Raw genomic sequence first — 26,002 nt, 5'->3', positions numbered from 1 at the left:
TGAAAGTGCTTTTGAAAAAATAAAAACATTACCAAACTCAGCCTAAGTAATTTGAGAGATATTAGATCACGAGCAATGATAGACAAACCGTGTTTTGTCCCGTAAAAACCACCGAGAAATAATCGTGAGGCAGTTGGGGAAACTCTCGAGCATCGAGAGTGGTGCGTGGCAGTGTGGGTCCCGCACTCTATCTCTAGTCGGTACAAAACGCTGGAGAACCCCTTCAGTGTGTTAATCATTTTTGTTAGATCACATACGGATAATCTAATTAGTATGGTTGATTAAGATGAAATTCCATCACCCTCATTGCGTAGGTAGGCATAAATTAGTGCGTGCAAAGCGCTTGTTCTTGCACAGATGGATCCAACATTTACCATCCCAAGAAAACAAATACCAAACTAACCACAGTAAAAAGGCCACCATATCATTTGAAGGAAAGTAAAACAACTTGCACTTTTTGGTTCCTCCTTTTTGAGATAAAGTATGACTAAGTAGCAGTAAGTCAGTAAGTTTAATCCATTATTGTATCTTCTTGCTCTCTTTCTGGCCAAGACCCCTTTCTTTCTATTTCCAACTCTATTATACTTGCTAATCCAGATTGGATCGATGGACTTCTAGTTAAATACAAATAAGCAGGTTAGGCCAAAATATTGTTAGTGTAGATTGTGGATTAGACTAAATATGAAGCAAACAAAAATGTGTTTTCTGAAGAAAAAAAAACTTTAATTTCAATAGATCTTGATTAAAGACGTCGATAATGGTCTGATTAATTATAGTTAAGACTTTATGTGTTAATCTTGTCTGTTTGGTCCAATAAAGTTGTTTCAGGTAGGATCCTATGTTCCTGCTTTCATCGAAACCTTTTCTTAGCTGCATATGTGTAGAACCAGCCCATATTGACCTTCTAGATCATGTTAATAATTTTGTCTTAGTTAATTATTCCATTTTGGTTCACTCCCTTTTTAATTTAGAATAATCTTTAACTAAGGTTTGGTTGGTACTTTGCAGGTTCAGCTCATAGCTCGACTGTTTCTTTTCTTTTTTCTTTTATAAACAAAGGCCTTTGAAGGCGAATGATCCCCGGTAGAAGCCAAATTGGAGGTATAGACCAGTGTATAATAGGTTTGTTCAATTTCGCCCACTGAGCTAGCACATGAGCAACATAATTACATAATCTAGGTTGGAAAGTAAATAGACAAACAATTAAACAGGAAGATAAAAAATGAATTCCTTGTAAATAGCATCCGTTATTGGATCATCATCCAACCTCTCAGCAGAAAATTGGTGGATGAGATCCTTATAGCATCACTCTCAATGATAATGTGCGTAAGTTTTTGCTCCACATCTCTCTTCAGAGGTGCCCAAATTGCAAATTGCTTTGGCTTCCGCTTCAACAACAAATTCAACCTTAAAAACTATAATTGATGCACAAAAAGAAGCTTTATTTGAGAAGTCCCTCATAACATAGCCCGCACCATTCCAGGAAAGTGTCACCAAAGGCATCATCAGTATTACATTTTATCCATCCAAAGGGTGGGGGCATTTATTTGTCATGATAACCAATAGTGATACTAGATGGAATCTGCAGTTTAGGTTTCCTAGTATAAAGCATAGCTCTGTCTTTATTGATAACAACAGAATGGGTTTTCTTAAGGTTGTTGAAGACAAAATTAGTTATGTTACTCCAAAGAGACCATTTTATAGTGACAAACAAACATTGACATTCATCAAGTAATTTAGTAACAAGATCAACCAACCAGGAGACAAGCCAATCTATTAAGGATTTGTTTACAAAGGTAGTAGTGTTCATACAGAATGAAGATAGATTCCAAACATGACTAACAAAAAGACATAACACAAGAGCATGCATAATAGACTCATGAAGATCAGAATATCTGGAGTAGTCCACATAACTCATAGGCATTCTAGTATGAAGAATAGATTTTGTAGGCGTAGCATTTCTAGCAGCCTTCCAAATAAAAATCTGAATACGATGATGTGGAACATTAAGTTTCCAAATACACTTCCAAAGTTTAATACAAGGGGAAGACCTAAGTCCTCTAAGTTCCAAGTAGGCAAATTTAGAAAAAAATCTGTCATTCTTTGAGAGCTCCCAAGCCCTCCTGTCAGGAGTCCGCAACTGGCTTAAGGAAATAGTGACAATCTTCTTAACAGAAGCATTGTCAAAGTGGGTATTTAATCTTCCAATATTCTAAGTTGTAGTCTCTAGATTAATGAAATAAGAAACATTCACATTAGGATCATGAGGGATCAAAGGGTTAGGTGTAACAGAACCGAAATTTGGTATCGACTTATCACACCAGGGATTAATGAATTGTCCATCTTCCACGATCCAAGAGATAAAAAGTTTGGTCAGCTCTTTATGATTGTAGATATTTCCAAGTTCATGAGCAGCTATTATGACATTTAACATTTAGAAAATCAGTCTTAGGGAAATATTTAGCTTTGGGAACAATACCTAACATGCAATTCAGGTTTTCAATAATCTTCCAAGAATTTCTAGCTAGCATAACTAAGTTGTTCAGCTCAGCTTTCCTGAAACCTAATCCTCCCTCAGATTTGGGAGAGCACAGGATATCCCAACCAAGTAAATGAAGCTTTCTATCTTTAGGGTATGGGTTTCCCCCGACCAAAATTTACAGAGATGGGAATTCATATTCCTACAAAGGTATTTGGGAATAAGAAAAGCTCCCATCTGGTATAAACAGATGGCTTGACCAATGTTCTTAACCAAAGTAGTTGTAGCAGCCTGAGATGGAACCAAGTAGAAATTCTGTCATCCACAGCTTGCAAAATCCCTACATGAGTTTGAATTTTAGAAGCTTGAAAAGAAATATGAGTACCAATATATTTTCTCATAGATCACGATTATGAATATCAAGAATACTAAATATTTGACATATAAAATGCTCAGAAAGTTTTTTTACTAAACAAGATACCAGACTTATCAAAGTTGATTTCCTGACCAGAAGCCAAACAATATTTTTGAAGATAATCCTTTATGGTTTTAAAATCTTTAACAGTAGTTTTAGAAAACAACAAAAAGTCATCCGCAAAAATGAGACGGGTGATACTAGGGGCATCCTTATAGACTGTTATGCCTTCCACTAACCCCTTTCTAGTCAGAGAGTCAATATAGGGAGACAAAGCTTCAGAGCAAATAATGTATAAATAGGGAGACAAAGGATCTTTTTGTCTCAAACCTCTCTCTGGTTTAATTAAACCATAGGGTCTACCATTGAGAAAAAAAGAATAAGACACAATAGAAAGACACTGGTTAATTAGCTTGACCCACTAGTCAAATAAACCCATTTTCTGAAAATTTATCAAGAAAATACCACTTCAACTTGTCATAGGGCGTTAGACATGTCAATCTTAATGGCAGCTATATCCTTTACCTTTTGTAATGGTTAACAGTATCAAAGGACTCATTAGCTAGCAAAATATTAGCAGAGATACTCCTTTTAGGAACAAAAACACTTTAATTTTGGGAAATTAGATTATCCATAAATGGTTTTAATCTATTGACTAGGGTTTTAAATAGATTCTTGTAAATGAAATTACATAATCCTATAAGTCAATATTGAGAAACCAACTCAACTAAAGGAAATTTAGGGATGCGAGTTGTTGATGGTGGATTTCTGGCGAAGGTTAAAATCGTAAAATCATGATCTTGCATATTTCTGACATGGTTCAGACACGTATTTAAAACTGATATTTTAGGATTCATGAAATCTCATTTCACAATCTCTTATCGAGCGTACACTCTCCCAGAGCATGCATGAATATATAATCCGTAAAGCCTCTCAACTGAGATTTCGACACTTTGCATATTTCATCAATACTTTTGTATAGGAATCGATAATGATTGGACGACTCCTACACATATTGCATGCTAGTATAGAGCGTTAAGGTCTTCAGGATGTCTTAATGTTATCCTGACTCAGAACGAGTATGATGTCTCTATCATCTCAAACCTCGATTCTCGAATAAACGCTCCTAGAAATATTGCATGCTAGTATAGAGCAATTCATAGATTAACTATAGCGCAACATTCATCAATTGAATTCCTAGAAAATAATCTATTTTGTCTCATTACTCTGTTTCATGGCTTATTCTCAGCTGAATTCCATAGATTTGTAATAGATATTCAATCTGTCTCATTAGTCCGTTTCATGGATTATTCTCAGCTGAATTCCATGGATTAGTAATAGATATTCACTTTTCGGGGATTTAGGTTAGCACCGAGTAAGCCCCGAGAAAATGGTGCGAGTGTAATTAATAATAATGCACGAACGAGCACCAAATATGCATGAGTGACCACCCAAATGCATAAATGAGCATTCAAAAATATGGACGAACGAGGAAACCTACGCAAAATACGAAAGAAAAATAATAATAATAATAATAATAATAATAATAATAATAATAATAAAAGAGAGGCGCACACGAGACCAAGCCCACCGGCAGGCCGGTCATGTCGTCGTGGCCGGTCCGACGACTCCCCTTTTATTTTTAAATCTTATTTTATTACTTTCCTTGTCTCATGAAAACTCCTTGTTTGAGCAAACTTCCTCGTATGAGCAAAACTCCTAGCTAGTTTTTCCATATTTCCTCACTCAATGAAAAATAATAACATAAAATAGGGAAGAATGTCACGGGACGAGCCTACTAGCGGGCCGGCCATGCCCTAGCCGTGGCCGGTCCCACACCTCCCTAATTCCCTATTTTATTATTATTTCTTATCTCATCTCATGAAATTCCCTCGTTTGAGCAAAAAACCTAATTTTTTCATATTTCTCCAATTTTGCTCAAACTACCAAAAGGCCAAAAAGTCAAATGGTCACACGACCATCCAGGCTTCTCACAAAAAATAGTAAAATATCATTTATTTTAATATTCTCAAAATATTGGTCGCACGAGCAAAGTTCTACTTGCTCATTCAAGCAAAATCGAGAGTTTCAGTCAAGATCAAACTCTTCTAAAAATCCAAAATATTGCTCGAACTCGCACCAGAAAATACCAAAATTCTCAGAATTGAGTCACGGAAATATGATGACACGGGCATGCCACCTTGACCGACCAAGGTCGGCCTTTTGGCTTCCAGAATCCGGTCTCACACCCTATCATGATTTTGACCTAATTAATCTTCCATAATTCATATTGGGTTCAAACTCTTTCCAAACAACTTGGAATTTGATCAATCGACCACCAATTGGTCCCACGACCACTAACCGGTCCCACGACCACCAAGGGACGGTCTCATACCCCTTCGTCAGTCCCTCTCTCCATAATTAGGTTTTACCACCTAATGCTCAGACGAGCACATTTTAATAATGATTAAACGAGCATTTAATCATCCTTTCATCAACTGGTCTACAAAGGACTTTGGTGCATGCTCATTCGAGCACCTGGGAGCTAAATGGTCGTCCCATCATCCCATGTTACCGGTCCCTCTCTCACTCATTTGGTTGATTTTCAGTAAATCATCAATTAATGAACAATCAATCAAAATTAGGATTTCAAACCAAATGCTCTGCAAACCATAATTCTGAGCAAGTTCAAACACTAATAATTTTATGTTGATCCAGCAATCAACACCCTAACTAATTACACAATATTCGGTCCAGCTACCAGTATTTTTAATTAATATTTTATTTGGTCCCGCTACCAATAATTCATGAATCGAGCAATATTGCTCAAACGAGTAATATTTATTTTGCTCATTTATCAACACTAAATTACTTAAGCTAGCAAAATACACGATCAACTGGGTTCAGAACTCATTGATTCAAGTATCAATTGCTCGACCGAGCAATATTCCTCATGTTGATTCAACTATCATCATTCGAGAATTCTATTGATCCAACAATCAATATTCTAATTTATTTATCTTTTTGCTAATAGAATTCTAATTTATATTTAATGTTTGGTCCTGCTGCCAATATTTTTGCTCGACTAAGCAACATGGTTCGAGCGGACGACCATCCAATATTTCTGATCCCTACTTTGTCATTCGACCATTCATGATATATTAGATCAGAAATGAGCATTCTGTATAATTCAACAATATCTTTGATTTCCTGACATATCAAAATAAGTCCTTGATCGAGAAATCTCATCGACGCTCGATCCAAATATCATTACTACTTCGACTAGTAAAATGATATATCACAATTCATGAAGACTCAACATTATTCCATTATTGTGTCCCAGCAGATAACTTATGATCAATCCATGAGTCTCAGAGCATAACACATTCTTTCATTATGCTCGACTCATCAAGGCTAAGACTCATCGTATAGTCAAGTTAACAACTGACTAATTAAATAAATGCATGCCTTGCAGACTCCACATTCATGAGATATCAATCATATCGCATAGGGAGATATTCACTAGGGTTTTGATCTGGCGGCTTACGACACGTGTGTACATCCACGATGAGAAATGTGAGTAAGTCGTGCAAGCAGTTGAGGAAGTTAGAAAAGTAGTGGATGGATAATCAACCAAGTCTCTGCACGACATGGAACTGGTTTAACCACGATTTCCTACTTTCCCGCTCTTTCACTCCAGCAACCGTCACACTTACTGGGATCAATGTGTCTACTATTCTTGTAATATAAATAAGTTTCTGAATCCACAATTGAGCAACAACAATTTCGATCAACAAAAAATTATCACTCAATCGATCAAAACTTATCCTATCCGAACTCAACAGTTCACAAAACTTGCAGAAACCTTCAACACATTCATAATCCTTGATCATCATTGATCTCACACACACTTCTCAGCTTTCCTCCTACAGATCGATCGTCATCCCTCTTTGTGACCGAATTGACTCTGGAACGATCATTTTCTTGGTTTAGGCCGGAGTCCTACAAATTGATATCTCGAACTCAAAGCACTCTCGTGCAGTGCATCTGTTTGAAAAAGGTTTAGGCGATTTGATTGTTCGAGGAGTCTCCGCCCGCTCGAGTATCCACTTTCCTAAAAAACCAGCAAATCGTTTTCACCCATCAACAAGAGCTATGCTGGTATGACTAAAAACTTTTGCTATATGCCCTGTTCCAAAAAAAGTCTGTGTCATATCAACAACAACTTCCCCACTATATCTCAATGCTTTTGGTAGAACATGTCAGTAAATCCATCAAGACGCAGAGCTTTTTTACCCCCCATTTGAAAAACAACATTATTAATTTCCTCAGCAGTGATGTGGGAGTTAAGATGAATGTTATCTTCATCAGAGAACTTCACAGGGAGTTCTTGGAAAATTTCATCCTGGTATTGCTAAGGGTTAAAAGAGTATAAATTTTTGAAATAATGAACAAAAAAAATTACCAATATTATCCGTATCAGTTAGAATGGTATCGGAGGCATCTTTAATCCAACTGATGACATTCTTTGTATTCTGAAAAGCGTGACTCTATGAAATAAGGAGAGTTTCAGTCTCCTTCCATCAGTCAAACTTATCTAGATTTGTCCTTCTAGTAAAATTCCTAAAGGTTGTACAAGTATTCCAATCTAGCTCTAAGTATAGAAACAGATTCATTTGGGGTGGAAGTTTGAATATATACCAGTTCCCCTCTGGTAGTAGTTATGTTGGTTTGAATATTATCAAAAGAGGTTTTGTTCTAATCTCTAAGTTTTTTTTTTATACTTCAAAGTTTAGCTTTTAATTTATAAGATGGAGAATCCAAAACATTGGCCATAAAGTGAAAGGGCTTAGGTATACAAATGTCTTCAAAATTAAAACCAATATGCATAGAATAGTGGTTAGAAGAGTCTCTAAGAAGATTATTAACCCTGAAATTGGGGAATAAATGCTCATCTATTTGATTTATCAGACATCTATCAAGTCTTTCAAGGATAAAGTTAGGGATCTACTGCATATTAGACCAAGTAAATCAAGGACCGAAAAAACAAGGATCATGCAAAGCAAACAAATTCCAGAAATTCGTAAGATTATAGAAATCAGAATCATCAACCTCTAAACCACCATTATTTTCATCAGTACCAAGCAAGGCATTAAAGTCTGTAGGATCAGAATCTCGCAGCAATAATGCCTCAGCAAAATTATTAACAATACAACACGACAGTGTCGCAGAACAACTTCAGAAACGACATAGTAAACGACATCAGCCAAATCATGAGAAAAGTGTGACGGTCCTGCGAAAATAAGAAAGTTTTTCGAGATTGATATTTATAAGGTTGCGACAATGTCGCAAGTCATATCCGAAAATAAAGGACAGATTAGCTGTCGTCCACTATGTAATTCCCTATAAATAGCCTTTCAGTTGTAAAGGAAAGGGAGAGATCTTTTTAGAGATAGGAATAAAAAACAATTAGGAGAGATAAAATCAAGAGTGGTTTTTGTTCTTAATCCCTTTATCTTTTCTTCTAAGATTGTTCAAAGATTCATCAATAAAATTAAGATTGTTAATCCAAAAATGAGTTGAATGTTAATGAAATCTTGTGAGGGGTGTAGTTTAGGATTTGCTGAAACTACATAATGGCGCTAGAAACAGGGAGGGGGTTGAAGATTGAAGATTGTTCTAGAAAAAGTTGAAGATTAATATTGTGATTTATTAGAATTGAAAGTAATTGGTGAAAAGACTTACATAATCTCTTACAATTTGTTAGTATTGAAAGAATGGATAGAAGGAGAAATGTATCGGAACAACCGACAACTGCTATAAGAAGAAGTAAAAGACTTGCTGGAAGGGAGAGAAGTGAAATGGGAGAATCTACTAGAAGGAGAAATAATGGAGAAAATCAAGTTCAACCGCCAGTTCAGCAAACACCGATACAAAATGGAACAACAGATTATGATAGAGTGAGTGTACACACTTGGCGATCAAATTCAGCAGAAGAAGTAGAAGAAGTGCAGCAAACCAGGAACCATAGATAGGTAGAGAGAAATCAAGAAGCAGATGAAGGAATAATTCATGGAGATGAGGAAATTGGAGCGTTAGAAACGTTGAGACGAAGAATACATGAAGAAAGAAGAGTTGAAACAGAAGAACGTTCAAATCTAACAAGGAAAAATCACGAATTGAGGATGGAAAATATGAGACTACAAAGTAGAAGATCTAGAAGTAATACAAGATCATATTAAAGGTCCACTAGAAGAGAGATGAGGAGAAACTCACCCACAGTTAATGCTGGAAATAATATTCGAGAAGAAATACCAAATCCTAATGAAGAACATCGCGAAGATAGGGAAAGGACTGATGATCGTTACGTTCCACAAAATGAAACTTCTGATGATAGGCAAAATGATAGAAATCAAGAGAATGGACAACGTCAGAGACGAAATAATCAAGATGGCGAAGGGAATCGAGAGGAAGGAAGGAGAATTTTACATGAGAGAGAAGCTCAAAGAAATCAACAAACGATGGAAGAAGAAATTGAAAGACAATATGCTGAACAAGCACGTTTAACTCGCGAACGTGAAAGATTGAGAGCGGAAATGGAAGAACAAGAGCTGCAGGAGGCGATTCGCCAGAATAATCAAGACAATCAAGAAAGAAGGCGTACACAAAACCGGAATAACGGTAATCTCAATGAAGAGTATGGTAGAGTACAGAGGAGGGCTGAAAGACAACGAATGGAATTGATAAGAAATGAACAAAATCATGGAGGGGAAAATGAGAGACATCATTATATGAGAATTCAAGATAGAGATGAGGAAGAGAATCGCAGGAGAAGACGAGATGAGAATGATGAAGAAGAAATGCAAAATTTCGCGAGAGAAGAAAGACATGAACGCAGAAGAAGGGAGGCAAAATTAAAAAGACCAATGGATCAAAATTTAGGCGTAAATGAACAAATCTTAAAAGAATTGGAAGAAATGAGAGGAATGCTAAATAATAGAAGGGAAGTAGGCAGAAGACAATTAGACGAAGCTATAGAAGAAGCTGCGAAAACTCCATTTACAAGAGAAGTACAACTAGGAGGAATACCCCCGAAATGCAATTTTCCTGCGTTAACCAACATCTTTGATGGAACAACTTGTGCAATTCAACATATCAAAGCCTATGTGAGATGCATGTTACAGTGGGAAAATCATAATGTCGTATTGTGCAAGTATTTTGCATCCAGTCTAACAGGAGAGGCGTTAAAATGGTTCGAAAGTCTACCAAAAAATACAATAACATCTTTCAATCATTTGCAGACCACATTCTTGGGGGCATATATAAGTAACAATTCTTCGCGACCTGGTATTGAAGATGTGTTTGGATTAAAGCAAAGGATTGGCGAAAGTTTGAAGCACCTAACTAAAAGGTGGAGAACTATGTGTAGTGAAATGGCTGGCCATGTAGATGAGAGATATCTTATCTTATCATTTATCAATGCTATGTTCGCAACCAATCTATTGTATATCCAAATTTTCAGAGTCAAGAACACAATCACAATGACCGAACTGCGAGAACTTCAGGAAGAGTATATTGCTCTAGGGGAAAGGCAAAATGATATGGAATCATACCCAGTTGCGAATACCAGTTCACAAGCTATGAATGCAAGATTATTACCCAAACTAATAAACACAGTGGCGAGCACTTTGCAAGGACAACAAGAAAAGGTGACGGTCAACAATCAACAGAAACTGGTGGCTATGAGAAGCCGAGATCAATAGGAGTATGAAAGAGAAAGAAATTTTTACAATCGTGGTGGAAATAACAAGATTCAAAGACTTGATCAGCCGCGAGAAACTTATGGAGGTCAGAGGCAAAACTATCATAGAGGACAGGGAAGCCACAAGATAATGTGGGAGGAGATCAAGATGCCACATCTAAATGCAAGCATGGAGAAAATATGGGAAGCTATAATTTTGATGGAGAATATACCGACACCATGTAACATGGGAACTGAACCACCTCCAAGCAACATAAGTCATGAGTTCTATTCTTATCATCATTTCCATGGACATACTACAAATGATTGCAGAAATATAAAGAGAATTATTCTGAGAATGATAGATCAAGGAAAGCTAAACCACTTTCTGGTAGGGTATCCACAATCTCAACCATTTCCGCCACCACCACTAGAGCATCACAGAGTAAACACGGTAAAAGAAAAGGAAACATTCTTCGTAGAAGTTGGTGCAAAAGCAAAGAATCTATTCTGTCACTCTGTCGTACATTCATACAAGACAATTGAAGATTTTCATGACAATGTTTTAAGTAGAGTGTTCGCAAGAGACAATGATGGAAAAGAAATTATGAATATTGCGAAAATATCGCCGCTAGAGGAATGGCAGAAACAAACTATTTCTTTTACCGCAGAAGAAGTCCCTGAAGGTGGAGAAGTACATGACAATCTATTAGTGGTAAAATTAGAAATTAATCCAAAACCTAAAGAAGATGAAGATGATGAAGATGAAGATTCATGGGCAATTAATAGAATTCTGATCGATACTGGAAGCTCTGTGAATATCTTATTCTATCATACTTATAAAACCATGGGAGGGAGAGATGATGATCTTATACCATAAACATATAATATATATGGTTTTAATGGTACTGCCAACAAGCCTAAAGTGGAAGTTACTATGCAAATCCCATTGAAGGGGATATCTTATGAAATCCTGTTCTGTGTCGTTGACATAGAATCACCCTACAATGCATTGATTGGACGGCCTTGGCTACATGGGATTCTAGGTGTAGCTTCAACTTTCGACCAGTGCATCAAGTTCCCTCACCCCAGCGGAGTAGGAATCATAAAGGGAGATTGGGTTGAAGGAAAGAAATGTTACGAAACTGAGGTAGAATCCTGCGAAGGAAGAGCAAGCAAGAAGGAAAGTTGACGACACAAAATCAGAGAGACACAAAGAAGTGAGAGGTTGATGGTGGATGCCATCGAACAAAAAGAAGAAGAAATGTTGTGAGGCTGATGCTAATTCATAGTAAGAAATTGTGAAAAATTTACTATCAATGAAGCAATAGCAGAGAATAACAAAGAGGCAAAAAATGGCGAAAGTAATAAAAATAAGAAATGTATGAATGATTGATTTGTTGCGACACTCTCGCAACAAATAAAATTCTCAAAAATACATTTTGTTGAATGACAAAATTGAGATTGCGAACTGCAAATACAATATGATGATATACGAGAACTTCGCAGAGATAATAAATTCTACAAAAGACAATCAGAGAACAATGACAAAAGAGAAAGGGGCGAACCTTTATGGCGTACATCTTAGTTCGTGAATAAAATTTCGCAAGAGGCAAATGTAAGACCTAAAGTACGTCATATAAGGGGGTACCTGTTGCATGGCTCAGGGAAAGGATATACCGCCACCAGAACCTGAGTCATGGAGATTTGGGGTCAATAAAGCCCATCCGGGAGAGGCACCTTGGATTCTCAGCTTAAGCATATGCCTTAGTGTAGATGGTGGATTTTCGACAAAGGCTAAAATCGTAAAACTCATAATTATACGAAGCTCTGATTCAGCAATCAGACGTGAGTATCGAGACACGGGTCTCTCATCGAATTCTCAACGGAGAGTACTTTCTCTCAGAGTACATGTAGATATGTAGTCTCACGACTGGACAACGACATATCTCATGAATACTGAATACTTTCAGTGATTATTTCTATATAGTATCACGAGATGGACGGCTCCTAGACAGCTTGCTCTGCTAGTATAGAGCGATAACATCTTCAGGAACAAACAACGAGTTTACCCTGACTATATAAAGGATATGACTTACCGACAAGCTCTTATCGAGATAATTAATGCTCCTAGACAGCTTGCTCTGCTAGTATAGAGCCACATAGTTAATTATTCCTAATTAAGATTAATTCTGCCGTGACATTCATTACTGAATTCCCAGAATAATCTATTATTGCTCCTATTCCATGGTCGAATCCACGACTGGTCCCATGGAATGGCAATAACAATTGCTCATATTCCATGGTCGAATCCACGACTGGTCCCATGGAATGGCAATAAACAGTTGTTCTGATTCTATGATCGAATCCACAACTTGATCTCATAGAATAGCAATAACTATATTATCTCATTACTCCGATTTTATGATCGAATCCGCAACTGGTCTCATAAATGGTAATAGATAAATCTTAATTACTCCGATTTTATGGTCGAATCTACGATCCCATGGAATGGTAATGCTGACTTTATTATTCTGAATTCGTAGTCGAATCCTCAGCAGATCTTATGAATTAATAATAAACATCTTATTGCTTAGTTTTGTGAATTATTCTCCACCGAATTCCACAATTAGTAATAAATAATCAACAACCGGGCGTCTGAGCTACCTCTAAGTAAGCCCCGATTCAAATGGTGAAGGTGTATTCAACGACGATACACTAACAGTCACCGCACGAACGAGTATTTCCAAAATACAACGAAATGGTGAACCTATGCAAAATAGAGAAGAAAATAATAAATAATTAAAAATATTGACCAGGGTGCTGGGAGCACGGACACACGACCGGCCGACCGTGTCGTGGTCAATCCCACGCTAGTTTTATATTTTTAATGCATTTTTATTATTTTCCATGATTTGATGAAAATTCTCTCATTTTATCAAATCTCCTTCGTCTCGAGGAAACTCCTCGGTTTCATGGTACTTCCATAAATCCATAAAAAATAATATAAAATTAAGGAAAGGAGTGTGGGGCGTGACCATTGGCCAACCGGCCATGCCTTGGTCCCAACCGGCCCCACACCCCACGGTTCCTTATTATTTTATTATTATTGTTATTTCTCTAATTTCATGAAAAAACTCCTTGATTTCATGGTATTTTTGCACAAATCATCATATAATAATAAAATAAAATAAAATAATAAAAACTTGTGGGACCGGGCCACTAGCCGGCCGTCCATGCCCTAGCTGGTCCCACACACCATTTGCTTTATTATTTTATTATTTTTTATCCTATTTTTCCTTGAATTCATCAAATTCCTTGATTTTATGGTATTTCTCTCAAATTAGGAAAAATTCCCTCAAATCATCAAAAATACCTAAAAATATTTAAAATTAGGGAAACTCGTGGGATCGGGCCCTAGCCGGCCGGCCGCGCCTCCACGGTCCCACAATCCCTTGTTTTATTATTTTAATATTTTTTGCTTCCCTGAACTCATGAAAACTCCTTCAATTTATGGAAACTCCCTAAATTCATCAAATTTCTCAATATTCATGAATTTTTCATAAAATCATCAAAATATTATAAAATTAAGGAAGAGGCACCACGGGACCGTGGTCACGACCGGCCTACCATGCCTTGACCACGACGGTCCCACACCTCCTCATTCCTTATTTTATAATTATTTTTCATCATCTCATGGTGTTTTCCTCAGTTTCGTCGAAACCCTAATTTTGGCATATTTTCTCGAATGGATGCTCAATTGCACGCCAGAAAATATCAAAATTCTCAGGACTGAGACGCGGACGCCTTGGGGACACGAGCACGCTATCTTGACCGACCAAGATTGGAACTTTGGCTCACGAAAGCCGGTCCCATCAATTTTCACAGTTTTTACCTAATTTGCACAATTGCTCGTATTAGGTCCAAAACTCTTCCAAACACTTTGGATTTTCATGAAGTGATCGTCAGGCGGTCACGTGACAACCCAGTGCCCGTTTCGTGACTCCATGGTCGGTCCCTCACCTCGTCATAATTAATTAGGTTTTCTCGCATAAGGGTCAGACGAGCATTTTTGAATAAATGATTAAGCCAGCATTTAATCATTCTTCCACCAAAAAATCGTCAACTCTTCAGGAGTTCTTCGTATTTTCTCACGTGAGCATATGGACACTACATGGTTGATCCACGGTCCCATGTAGTCGCTCCCTCATTCGTCCCATGGTTAAACTTCTGACGAACCATGAATTGATCATCAATTGATCAAATTAGGGTTTCTGAATCCAAGGATCATCATTCCAGATTCCAACCTTAATAATTTTACGACGGCCTCATGGTCATTAATTTAATTAATTATGCTCGGTTCTACACCAGTGTTCTAATTAATATTTTTGGTATGCTTCCAATAAGCCAGCAACAAATGCTCAGACGATCATATATTCAACAATTCATCACATGAGCAACACTTGCTCAGATGATAAATATTTGCTCAAACCAAGGAATATTGGTCCAACAATCAATATTCAACGATCCATCGAATGAGCAATACTTGCTCGCTTCATCGTAAGAACTATACCTCCGTCTCATGACATGTTCAACTCATGAGTTTCAGAACATCATGTTCAACTCAGCAACTACATGGACTCATCGTCCCATCAAACCACGAAGTCATAAATTGACTAACATACCACGAGACGTCAATCGTGTCACTTTGGGGGATATCACTTAGGGTTTTGGTCTAGCGGTCTACGACACGTGTGTTCAAATACACGATGGAATGTGAGCAAGTCGTGCAATCAGTCGAAGGATTTCAAGAGGTAGTGGGTGGAAAATCGACCAAGTCTCCACACGTTGAGCAACTGGTTTCAAACACGATCTCTACTTCCCCACTCCTTGATTCCATCAACTGTCACACTTCATGGGATCATGGTGTCTAAAAATTCCAGCAATATAAATAAGTCTATGAATGATGATTGAATCATCAACATCAACAGTATCATCAATCTCACGTCTCATCGACAACACGAGATCATCAACTCATCAATTGAGCAACTACTCTCAATTGAGCAATTTCCATCACTCAGAGCTTATCGTATTCAGAATTCACACACCCACAATCTTTGATTACCATTGATTCCACACATTTCTCAGCTTCCCTCCTACAGATCAACCCATCCTCTCTTGTGACCAAATTTACTCTGGAACGGTCATTGTCTTGATTTAGGATGGAGTACTACAGATTGATCTCTCGAATCTAAAGCACCCCCTTTGCAGCGCTGCATCTGCGTGAGGTTTAACATTTCGCTCGGTTCGAGGAGTCTCCTCCGTACGATCGTCTCCTCAATTCCTTAAAAACCAGCAAATCGTTTTTCCCATCTACAGATTGGCGACCACAGTGGGAGATCATTCTCTCGGTTTCAATCTCATAATTTCACAAGATGGTTGATCTCAGGTCGGGTTCAATTACGAATGCTAACACAAACCGTACTAGCACTAGCAACAACAACAACCAGAATATCCCGGAGACAATTCCTACCTCCAACACTGATGGTGGTGACATTACTCCTCCTTATCCCGAAGGTCATCCACTGTCTGGACGACACCCTGAAGAAGTCAGAGGAGATCCACTACCTACCATTGCTGATCTTATCAAAGCGCAAGAGACTCTTGCAAAAAATCAGACTGACATGGCTGCTACATAGAAGGAACTGTGTAATTATCTCAAAACTCTTACTGACAAGATGTCAGAGAAGACTTAAGAGAAGGGAAAGGAGAAGGATAAATCCTCAGACGACGATCCTGAAGTAATTCCAATCCATACAGTAGAAGACGACGAAGTCCACAAAACTGCTGCAGACAACTCATCAGCGAAGGGATCATCAAATTTCATCACTCGCGAGGAACTGGAGAACCTTTTGGAGAACCGTGGAAAAGACAAAACATCGCATGTCCATCGTCATCAACATCCTTATCCTGCCGCTACGCAGAGGATTCCACTCCCCAAAGGTTATGTTTCTCCAACCTTCACCTTATATGGTGGAACTGGCAATGTTAGGGAACATGTCTCTCGTTTTCTCGAATCCCTGGGAGAACATGAACATAATCATGTCGTTCGTCTCAAGGAATTATCAAAATCTCTGAAAGGCAGAGCATACACCTGGTATAACAACATCGCACCAGGGACTATCAACAATTGGGGAGAAATGGTAAACGCATTCTACATGAAATACTTCTTCGTGTCAGAAAAAGTCACTCTCCGACCTTGGAAGGATGTTTCAGAGGGTCAGTGAAAATCCCAATGATTATGTGAAAAGGTTCAGAGTCCAAACCCTGGATTGTCATGACCCAAACATCACGGAGCAACAACTGGTGTACTTGTGCATCAATGGCATGCTCCCGGTCTACAGGGCCTTGCTAGAAAACCTTCGATTCCAGACTTTCTCAGAGCTTCACGAAGCTGCGAAGAGGTCGGCAACCACTGCACCCGCTCTTTTGGAAAGATCAAAGTCTACAAAGACTGAGGATTCAAAAGACACTCGAGGAAGCAGGCGTTTGATCAACAAGCAGTACAACCTGCAACCTTCAACAAATGCTGTCGACGAAGGGAGTAAGCAAAAAGCAGAACCACAGCACAAGCAGACTTCCTCCACCCCTTCAAAGGCACGCAAGAAGGAGAATTCGAAAATCCCTCCTCAGCATACGGAAGATCCAGAAGCACCTGATTTTCCCTGTTCAATGGAAGAAGTTAATGAACTACTCGATGCCTGGGTTCAAGATGGTGCAGTCAAATTACCTTATGTCAAGAAGGAACCAACCGAAAAGGCCATGAAAAATCCTCGGTATTGCCGTTTCCATAGATACGTCAGCCATCCCACAAGTGATTGCAAAATTTTGAAGCGCATATTCAAGGAAAAGGTCGAATCAGGAGAGCTCAACCTGCGGACTGAGGGAGTGCACAAAAACCCCCTCCCAGTCAGAACTTTTACCATATCTGAACCTCCTGTCAAGAAAGCGGTTCAATCTCTGATCGAACATGTCTGCGAGTTGTTGTATCTTTCGAAAGCTCAAAGGAAAGACATGTTTGCTGCACTGAACCACACCGTATGCGGAAAACGTCTGCTGATCCAAGAAACCACCACCGAATCTTCAGCCACCGACAAAGAAATGTATGACTGGGGACTGATCACCACAGTACACATTAAAGAAAATGAGTTCAAAAGGGCGTTCGTCGATGTTGGTACCGATGTCAACATCATCCCTTTGAAAACTCTCAGAGCTGCCGGTATTACTCGACAAGAAGCCACCCAGACTCCCATAGCAATTAGGGACCACGAAGGAATCTCCAGAGACGCATACAACTTTATCACTCTCAAAGTTACGGAAATATTTATCTGCACTGAGGCCAAGTTTTTCATAATCCGGGAAGACCCTGGGTACGACATGATCCTTGGAAGAACTTGGATTCATGCCGGAAGGATAACGATGCCTTCAACACATCCTGTCATTGACAAGGATTCCGAGTCGGAAGACGAAGCAGAGGATACACCACCATTTGAGCATCTGGAAGAAGTAAAAACTCTGATGGGGCTTACGCGGGAACTTGGAGAAAATCCGCACACCTTTATCAGAAGGTTTCGAGCTCAGGCAAGTCTTATTCCTCCTCTTGCTCCAATATTACCAATGTTCAAATACGCTACTATGATCCAGGGACTTCTCCCCATGAACAATTTAGCAGTCATCAAAAGCTACGAGTGGGTAACTTCACCTCAACAATATTACACTCAATGGTTGGGTTCGGAACTTCTTCAAATCGATCACCCCATCGAGAGGTTTATTGCTGAAGACTTGGCTAAGCATGATCAACACTATGCTGGATACTCTCTTCTGTGCGAGTGTCCATATGTGCCACAATCGTGGGATTCCACCAAACAGGGAATTCCGAATCAGCGGAAGATATTCAAGGCACGATCGACCAAGCCTAACAAGTTTCATGAAGGGGACCTGGTTCTCAAAGCAGCTCAGCGCGGTCTTCATTCTACAAGGAACTCCAATTGGGAAGGACCATTCATGGTCGCTAAGTCCGTGGCCGGAGGATACTACAAATTGATCAATACATATGGCAGAACCCTACCAATAATTCACGAAAATTGGCTCAAGGCGTTTATCTGAAATTATTGGACATTTAAGGTATTGGGCGTTCGAAGCATTCATGGCGTTGGGATTTAACATTTAGGATTTTCTTTCATTTGTATTTCAATTCCTCCAAAATATTTGCAATACTTGCAATCAATATTTGAATCTAGCAATTTATCAAAATTCAGTTCATATTTCGTAAAAGAAAATCTCTATCAAATTTACAAGAAAATCCTTAACCATCAGTGAATCCAAAACCATCTAAATATCAAAACCCAATTATAAACCTCACATCTCTCAGAAGTTCAGAAGTTCAAGATATCGGCAAGAAAGGGCTTTCGCTCATCAGCATCCTTCAAGATTTGCAAAGCCGCCCTCTCCTTGTTCAACTCCTCGGTCAGATTGGAAATCTTGTCCTCGTTCTCCTTCACAGCATCATAGGGAAAGGGTATGTTCTTCTCACATGAATCCTTGATAACGTTTATTTGCTTACGAAGCCATTTCACGTTGAGGTGAAGTCTTTCTGAATTCTCCAAGTTAAACTCCCAATCAAAGAGTATATCTGGAGTCACGGTATTCCTGGGGTCTCGTATGCATATCACTCACGACACGCAAGATAACGCCTACTTGCATGGTTAAAGCATAAGCACGCCTAGGGTTCCTGTCAACGATCATGTGGCCAAACTTCTTCCATATCATCTCGTACAAGCGTGCATATCCAATGGTAACACTGAATCCACCGACCAGTTCATGATACGGGAGTGAAGTGTTAAAGGGAGGATCGAAAGCAACCCATGCAGTTGGATATTCATACACTATTATACGGTTCTCAGTCACTGGAGCGGCTCCCACGACCAAAGCAACAGTTCCTTCGATTTTCTCCGCTGCTATATCGGTTTCTTCTATCACTAAGGCAACAACCATCTATTTTTCCATAACTTCAGAAGGGTTAGAGTTATCATCATTGGCTCCAGTATCCTCAACTTCGGTATTTAGCACCTAATACGAAGATTACATGAGGTTAGAGTCACGAAGCCAAAGGAGATTATGAAACACAGTATACCCACAAGGCAATATCATCAAAGTTCATCATACTCCATTCAAGGCACGAGCAAATAACATGAAAGTCATGAAAACACATTTTACGATGAGTCCGTCTGAAGAAACTGAACTCTGACCTGTACTAAGAGACGAACTGGGAACAATCTACAAGGAATCTGAGGATGGATTATATGCCATTCTCTTCGTATGGATGTCCTTTATGACATGTCAAAATTTCATGACAATCCGATGAACGAGCGACTAGATGTGGCCAAAATATCAAGTGATGCACAATCTGAAAAAGTTCTGGAAGTCTCCTGGAAGTTTACTATTTTGCGTTTTTCATGCTCTGAACGTGCTAAAAACTTAAAAAGCTTCTTTTCTAAAGCTTGGAAATTTTCCGGACTTGAATTTGCACATGCAGATCATCAAAATCCGACTCCGGCCAAAGATGCTACAGCGTTTTTACTAAAAAGCTGGGTTCTGAATTTTCTGACGACGAAGTTCGACTAAGTTTTCATATATTCACGTGGGTTCTCATCAATTAATTCACAAGTCAGCACTTCTATACTTCTATGAAGAATATACAGGATGTATACTTACTTGAGGAGTCTCCAAAGTGTCCAAGGGGTTGGAATTGTCCACATCAACGACAAGAGGAACATCACTTCCATCCGGCTCCGAATCTTGGGAATTACCTCCATTCCCATTCCCAGAGGATGATTGAGTCCCAGAATTCTCCATCTCCATGACGACGTCCTCATGTACACGTCCTGTACAATCAATATTTTCTCTATGAAGCACCACATTTGAACATGTGAAGAAATACTTACAGTTTCTTCGTCACTCAAATCAGCGACTGCTTGTTCAGTAGCAGAAAATTGAAGACCTTCAAGACTTGATGGAGTAAAATTCTGCAACAAAATTAACAACATTGGCTTCCTGATTCTAATGTTAATAGCAATGAAAGTCACAGTGAGAAATATTGGGAACTCACCAAAGAACGACCTGGGGACTTCACGGTATTAGGTAACAACTTATAACTTTTGTTCCTTCCTTCTCCGCCGTGAACAACTTCTCCAATATCTGAAAAATCTGCATGGATTCGAGGTCTTACGCTACGACCATCCTGTAAAGAATTCAATAACATGATCAGAATACAGTTACCATGGTTTCATAAAATATATGTGGAGAATCTTACTTGAGAACATCCTGGAGATAATTTTCGTTTATCACCAGAAAGGTACTTCAGCCTTGGTCGACCAGAGATCATCTCAGCAGATGGAGGAATCTTCACTGGAGGCTGACTAACTGTCACGAATTCATGCAATCTCTCGAATTGTTGATGCCAGAATTCTATATAACCTGGGGTTACATATGCAAATCTATCAGAACCAGGAAACTAGTAACTACTCCCTTCCACGTGAGTGTGATCTAAACGAGACGCAAGCTGATCAACTGATGGTTTCCTTCTCCGGATAGTTGGAAAACATTGATCCATACCCATTTGTCGAGCCGCCCTACCAATGTTGTATTCTTCTACGGCCCACTATCCATGCATAACGGATAATAAGTGACCAGGAGTACAGCTCAACATGAAGGATCTTTCACCATCATTCGGGTTCACACCAGATTTCAGAGTCGTGCTCTCTCCAGTATTGAAAGTCGTTGGTTGAGAAACATAATCAGGAACCGATACCCACTGACGAAAGTCGAACTACGATTCTTCATCCAACACATCAATGAGGCGTGCTTTAGACCGAGGCTTCTTTGTAGACCAACGCATGATTCGGGCATTATCTATCTCGGTGAAGATGTGACGGGCATCAATATTTGGTCCTTGCAGGATATTACGTGGGACATGCGCATAATTCTTGAAGTTCTCCCACATCAAATCTTGAAGAAACATCGTGTTAACATAACACTCAATCTTCATGAAGCTATTCGACACGCTGGAATCTAACACCAAGGAGTCTAAGTTAGAATACAAGGAACCCAGGAATAAGCTACCTATTTGGAGTTGCTCACCTTGAGCCATCTTAATAGCAAAAAGGATTACGAAAGGCTTCAACAAATGTCCACTGTCTTCGAATATGTCTCTGGATAACCATAAGCATAAGAAGCGGCAATATGTAACATACCGGTGATGGGACTATTAGAAACTTCATCTTTTGGCTACCAACGTGTCAACCAATGGGCATAACAACCTTTACTACCAGACGCCTTGTTCACTTCTTCCATCGCAGCTGTCAGAGTGTCAAAAACCACTTTTTCCCCATCCGAAAGACCTTCAGAGAAATTACCTGTAACGGGAGATGCATCAAAGCAGCCACATCTTCTAAGGTAACAGTAAATTCTCCCCATCTACATATGAAGGTATGAGTGGGAACACACCAACGAGCCAGCAAAGCCACGATACTTTTCACATCATGATTAATAGACAAGTCTCCAGAAGCTTGAATAGCTCTCGTCACTTATGCCTGGTTGAGCATAACCCTGACATGAGGGAAACCCAACATATGCCTCGCCCATCCAGAAATTTTTTCCATAGGGCGTCGAGAAAGATTAAACTCTATGGTCGATGCAAGGAAAATCCCTCGTTCGAGACAAAGCCGTATTATCATCTTCGGGGTCACCAATTTATTCTGAGTCACAGTCCTAGGGTTGATCAGAAGACGATATACTGGGGATTTAAGATATGCTTCAGCTCCTTTTGGATCCTCCTCAAAGAATGCGTCGTCTATATTAGGAATGTTCTTCACGCCAGTGGCATCCTCCTCTTCCTCACAAATGGAGTTCTCGTCCATGCATGCATCATCCCTGGAGATGTCATCATCAGTATGCGATTCGTCCCTTGAAGTATCGTTGGCTGAGGAATTGGTCATTTTTGCTAAAACAACTGCAAAGTCCACATTGCATTCTACTTCAGTATGCTGTCCAGACATGAATCAAGGAAATACGGCAAAAATGGTAACTCTTAACTATTACCTTTTATACTTACACTAACAATAGTGATAGTAACGGTAGAGTTAACACCTCAAAATCGTTCGTCTCTTCGAAAACTGCAAAAACGAACGAAACTTTATTAATTTCGAAACTGATTTTTCATAAAATCACGGACACAATTTTCATAATGTGAACATTCACACAACTGACCCATGAAGTTCATAACAATACAATATTCTATCATAAATATATTGTCTATCTTTGAAGAATCCTCCAAAACCCACGTTTTGATTTTTCGAAAAAACAGCAATTAATGCAACTTGCATACATAAATTCCCAAGGATTTTATCTAACGAAAACAAACTCATGCAAATAAAATATATAATCATATTTTGCACAATATATATCACGGCTGCATATATATATATGTATAAACTATTTTTCCTTCGTATCGTCATTATTTGTCTTTAAAACGAAGGTTTATTTCAAAAAATATTGTGAAAGCTCACATCTCATACATATGATAAAGTTTTGTATTTACATGAAAGGTCATAAGAAATTTTTTATCACTGGACACAAGTTCATCATACATATTTTCCTTCGTGTCATCGTTATTTGTCTTTAAAACGAAGGATTATTCCGATTTCATGAAAATTCACTTATTTTATGATAGAACCTTGGTACACATGAAAGCTCATAAACTAAGTTTTATCACTGAAACTAGGTTCATATACTAAAAAAAATATCTCCTAAATCAGGGATTATAGTTAGTTTGCAAAACTAACGATCGAATGAACATACGTTTTCAAAAACGAGGGATTTTCATAAAACTCACACTAATATACACACATGTATATAACTTCATCATGATCAAAACATGAACAACTCATGAAGGTCACAACATCAGCAAACATCAAAAAAAAAAAAAAAAAAAACACCTGGTCGGTTTGGCCGGAAATCGGCCGGCGGCAACGACAACGACGGCGGCAGGTGGTGGTCCGGCAGCGGCGGGAATTTTCTCCTGCTGGCGTGAAGGTGCAGAGATGATGGAGAGCTGGTCGTGGAGTAAAAAAAATGATGAATCCCTTTTATATCAATTTTATTTCCAAAACCTAATTTTCTAAGGATTTCCTTATTGGGCCCGACCCGTGAATCCTAACCGACCACGGACTCGTCGTCCAAACCAGCGGTTCAACACCAATTTATGCTCATCAAACGGCGCTCCAATCATGACATTGAAGCCTTCATCAAGTCGTGGTTTGCTCATGCTCTCTAAATCCGGTAACGTCTCAACTTACGACTAAGTTCAATTACTGGTATTATTTATGGCCGGAAAATCACCATTTAATGCTGACTGAGGAACACAACTTTCCTCACTAAGCATGGGACTTAATGTAGATGGTGTATTTTCAACAAAGGATAAAATCGTAAAACTCATAATTATACGAAGCTCTGATTCTGCAATCAGACGTGAGTATCGAGACACGGGTCTCTCATCGAATTCTCAACGGAGAGTACTTTCTCTCAGAGTACATGTAGATATGTAGTCTCACGACTGGACAACGGCATATCTCATGAATACTGAATACTTTCAGTTATTATTTCTATATAGTATCACGAGATGGACGGCTCCTAGACAGCTTGCTCTGCTAGTATAGAGCGATAACGTCTTCAGGAACAAACAACGAGTTTACCCTGACTATATAAAGGATATGACTTACCGACAAGCTCTTATCGGGATAATTAATGCTCCTAGACAGCTTGATCTGCTAGTATAGAGCCACAAAGTTAATTATTCCTAATTAAGATTAATTCTGCTGTGACATTTATTACTGAATTCCCAGAATAATCTATTATTGCTCCTATTCCTTGGTCGAACCCACGACTGGTCCCATGGAATGGCAATAAAAATTGCTCCTATTCCATGGTCGAATCCACGACTGGTCCCATGGAATGGAAATAAACAATTGTTCTGATTCTATGATCGAATCCACAGCTTGATCTCATAGAATAGAAATAACTATATTATCTCATTACTCCGGTTTTATGATCGAATCCACAACTGGTCTCATAAATGGTAACAGATAAATCTTAATTACTCCGATTCTATGGTCGAATCTACGATCCCATGGAATGGTAATGCTCACTTTATTATTCTGAATTCGTAGTCAAATCCTCAGCAGATCTTATGAATTAATAATAAACATCTTATTTCTTAGTTTTGTGAATTATTCTCCACCGAATTCCACAATTAGTAATAAATAATCAACAACCGGGCGTCTGAGCTACCTCTAAGTAAGCCCCGATTCAAATGGTGAAGGTGTATTCAACGACGATACACTAACAGTCACCGCACGAACGAGTATTTGAAAAATACAATGAAACGATGAACCTATGCAAAATAGAGAAGAAAATAATAAATAATTAAAAATATTGACCAGGGTGCTGTGAGCACGGACACACGACCGACCGACCGTGTCGTGGTCAATCCCACACCAGTTTTATATTTTTAATGCATTTTTATTATTTTCCATGACTTGATGAAATGAGTGTGGGGCGTGACCATTGGCCAACCGGCCATGCCTTGGTCCCAACCGGCCCCACACCCCAAGGTTCCCTATTATTTTATTATTATTATTATTTCTCTAATTTCATGAAATAACTCCTTGATTTCATGGTATTTTTGCACAAATCATCATATAATAATAAAATAAAATAAAATTATGTAAACTTGTGGGACCGGGCCACTAGCCGGACGGCCATGCCCTAGCCGGTCCCACACGCCCTTTGTTTTATTATTTTATTATTATTTATCCTATTTTTCCTTGAATTCATCAAATTCCTTGATTTTATGGTATTTCGCTCAAATTAGGAAAAATTCCCTCAAATCATTAAAAATACCTAAAAATATTAAAAATTAGGAAAACTCGTGGGACCGGGCCCTAGCCGGCCGGCCGCGCCTCCACGGTCCCACACGCCCTTGTTTTATTATTTTAATATTTTTTGCTTCCCTGAACTCATGAAAACTCCTTCAATTCATGAAAACTCCCTAAATTCATCAAATTTCTCAAAATTCATGAATTTTTCATAAAATCATCAAAATATTATAAAATTAAGGAAAAGGCACCATGTGACCGTGGTCACGACCGGCCGACCATGCCTTGCCCACGGCGGTCCCACGCCTCCTCATTACTTATTTTATAATTATTTTTCATCATCTCATGGTGTTTTCCTCAGTTTCGTCGAAACC

Source organism: Papaver somniferum, chromosome 5, assembly GCF_003573695.1.
Source record: "Papaver somniferum cultivar HN1 chromosome 5, ASM357369v1, whole genome shotgun sequence".
NCBI lineage: Eukaryota > Viridiplantae > Streptophyta > Magnoliopsida > Ranunculales > Papaveraceae > Papaver > Papaver somniferum.
Note: the sequence above shows the minus strand (reverse complement) of the source record.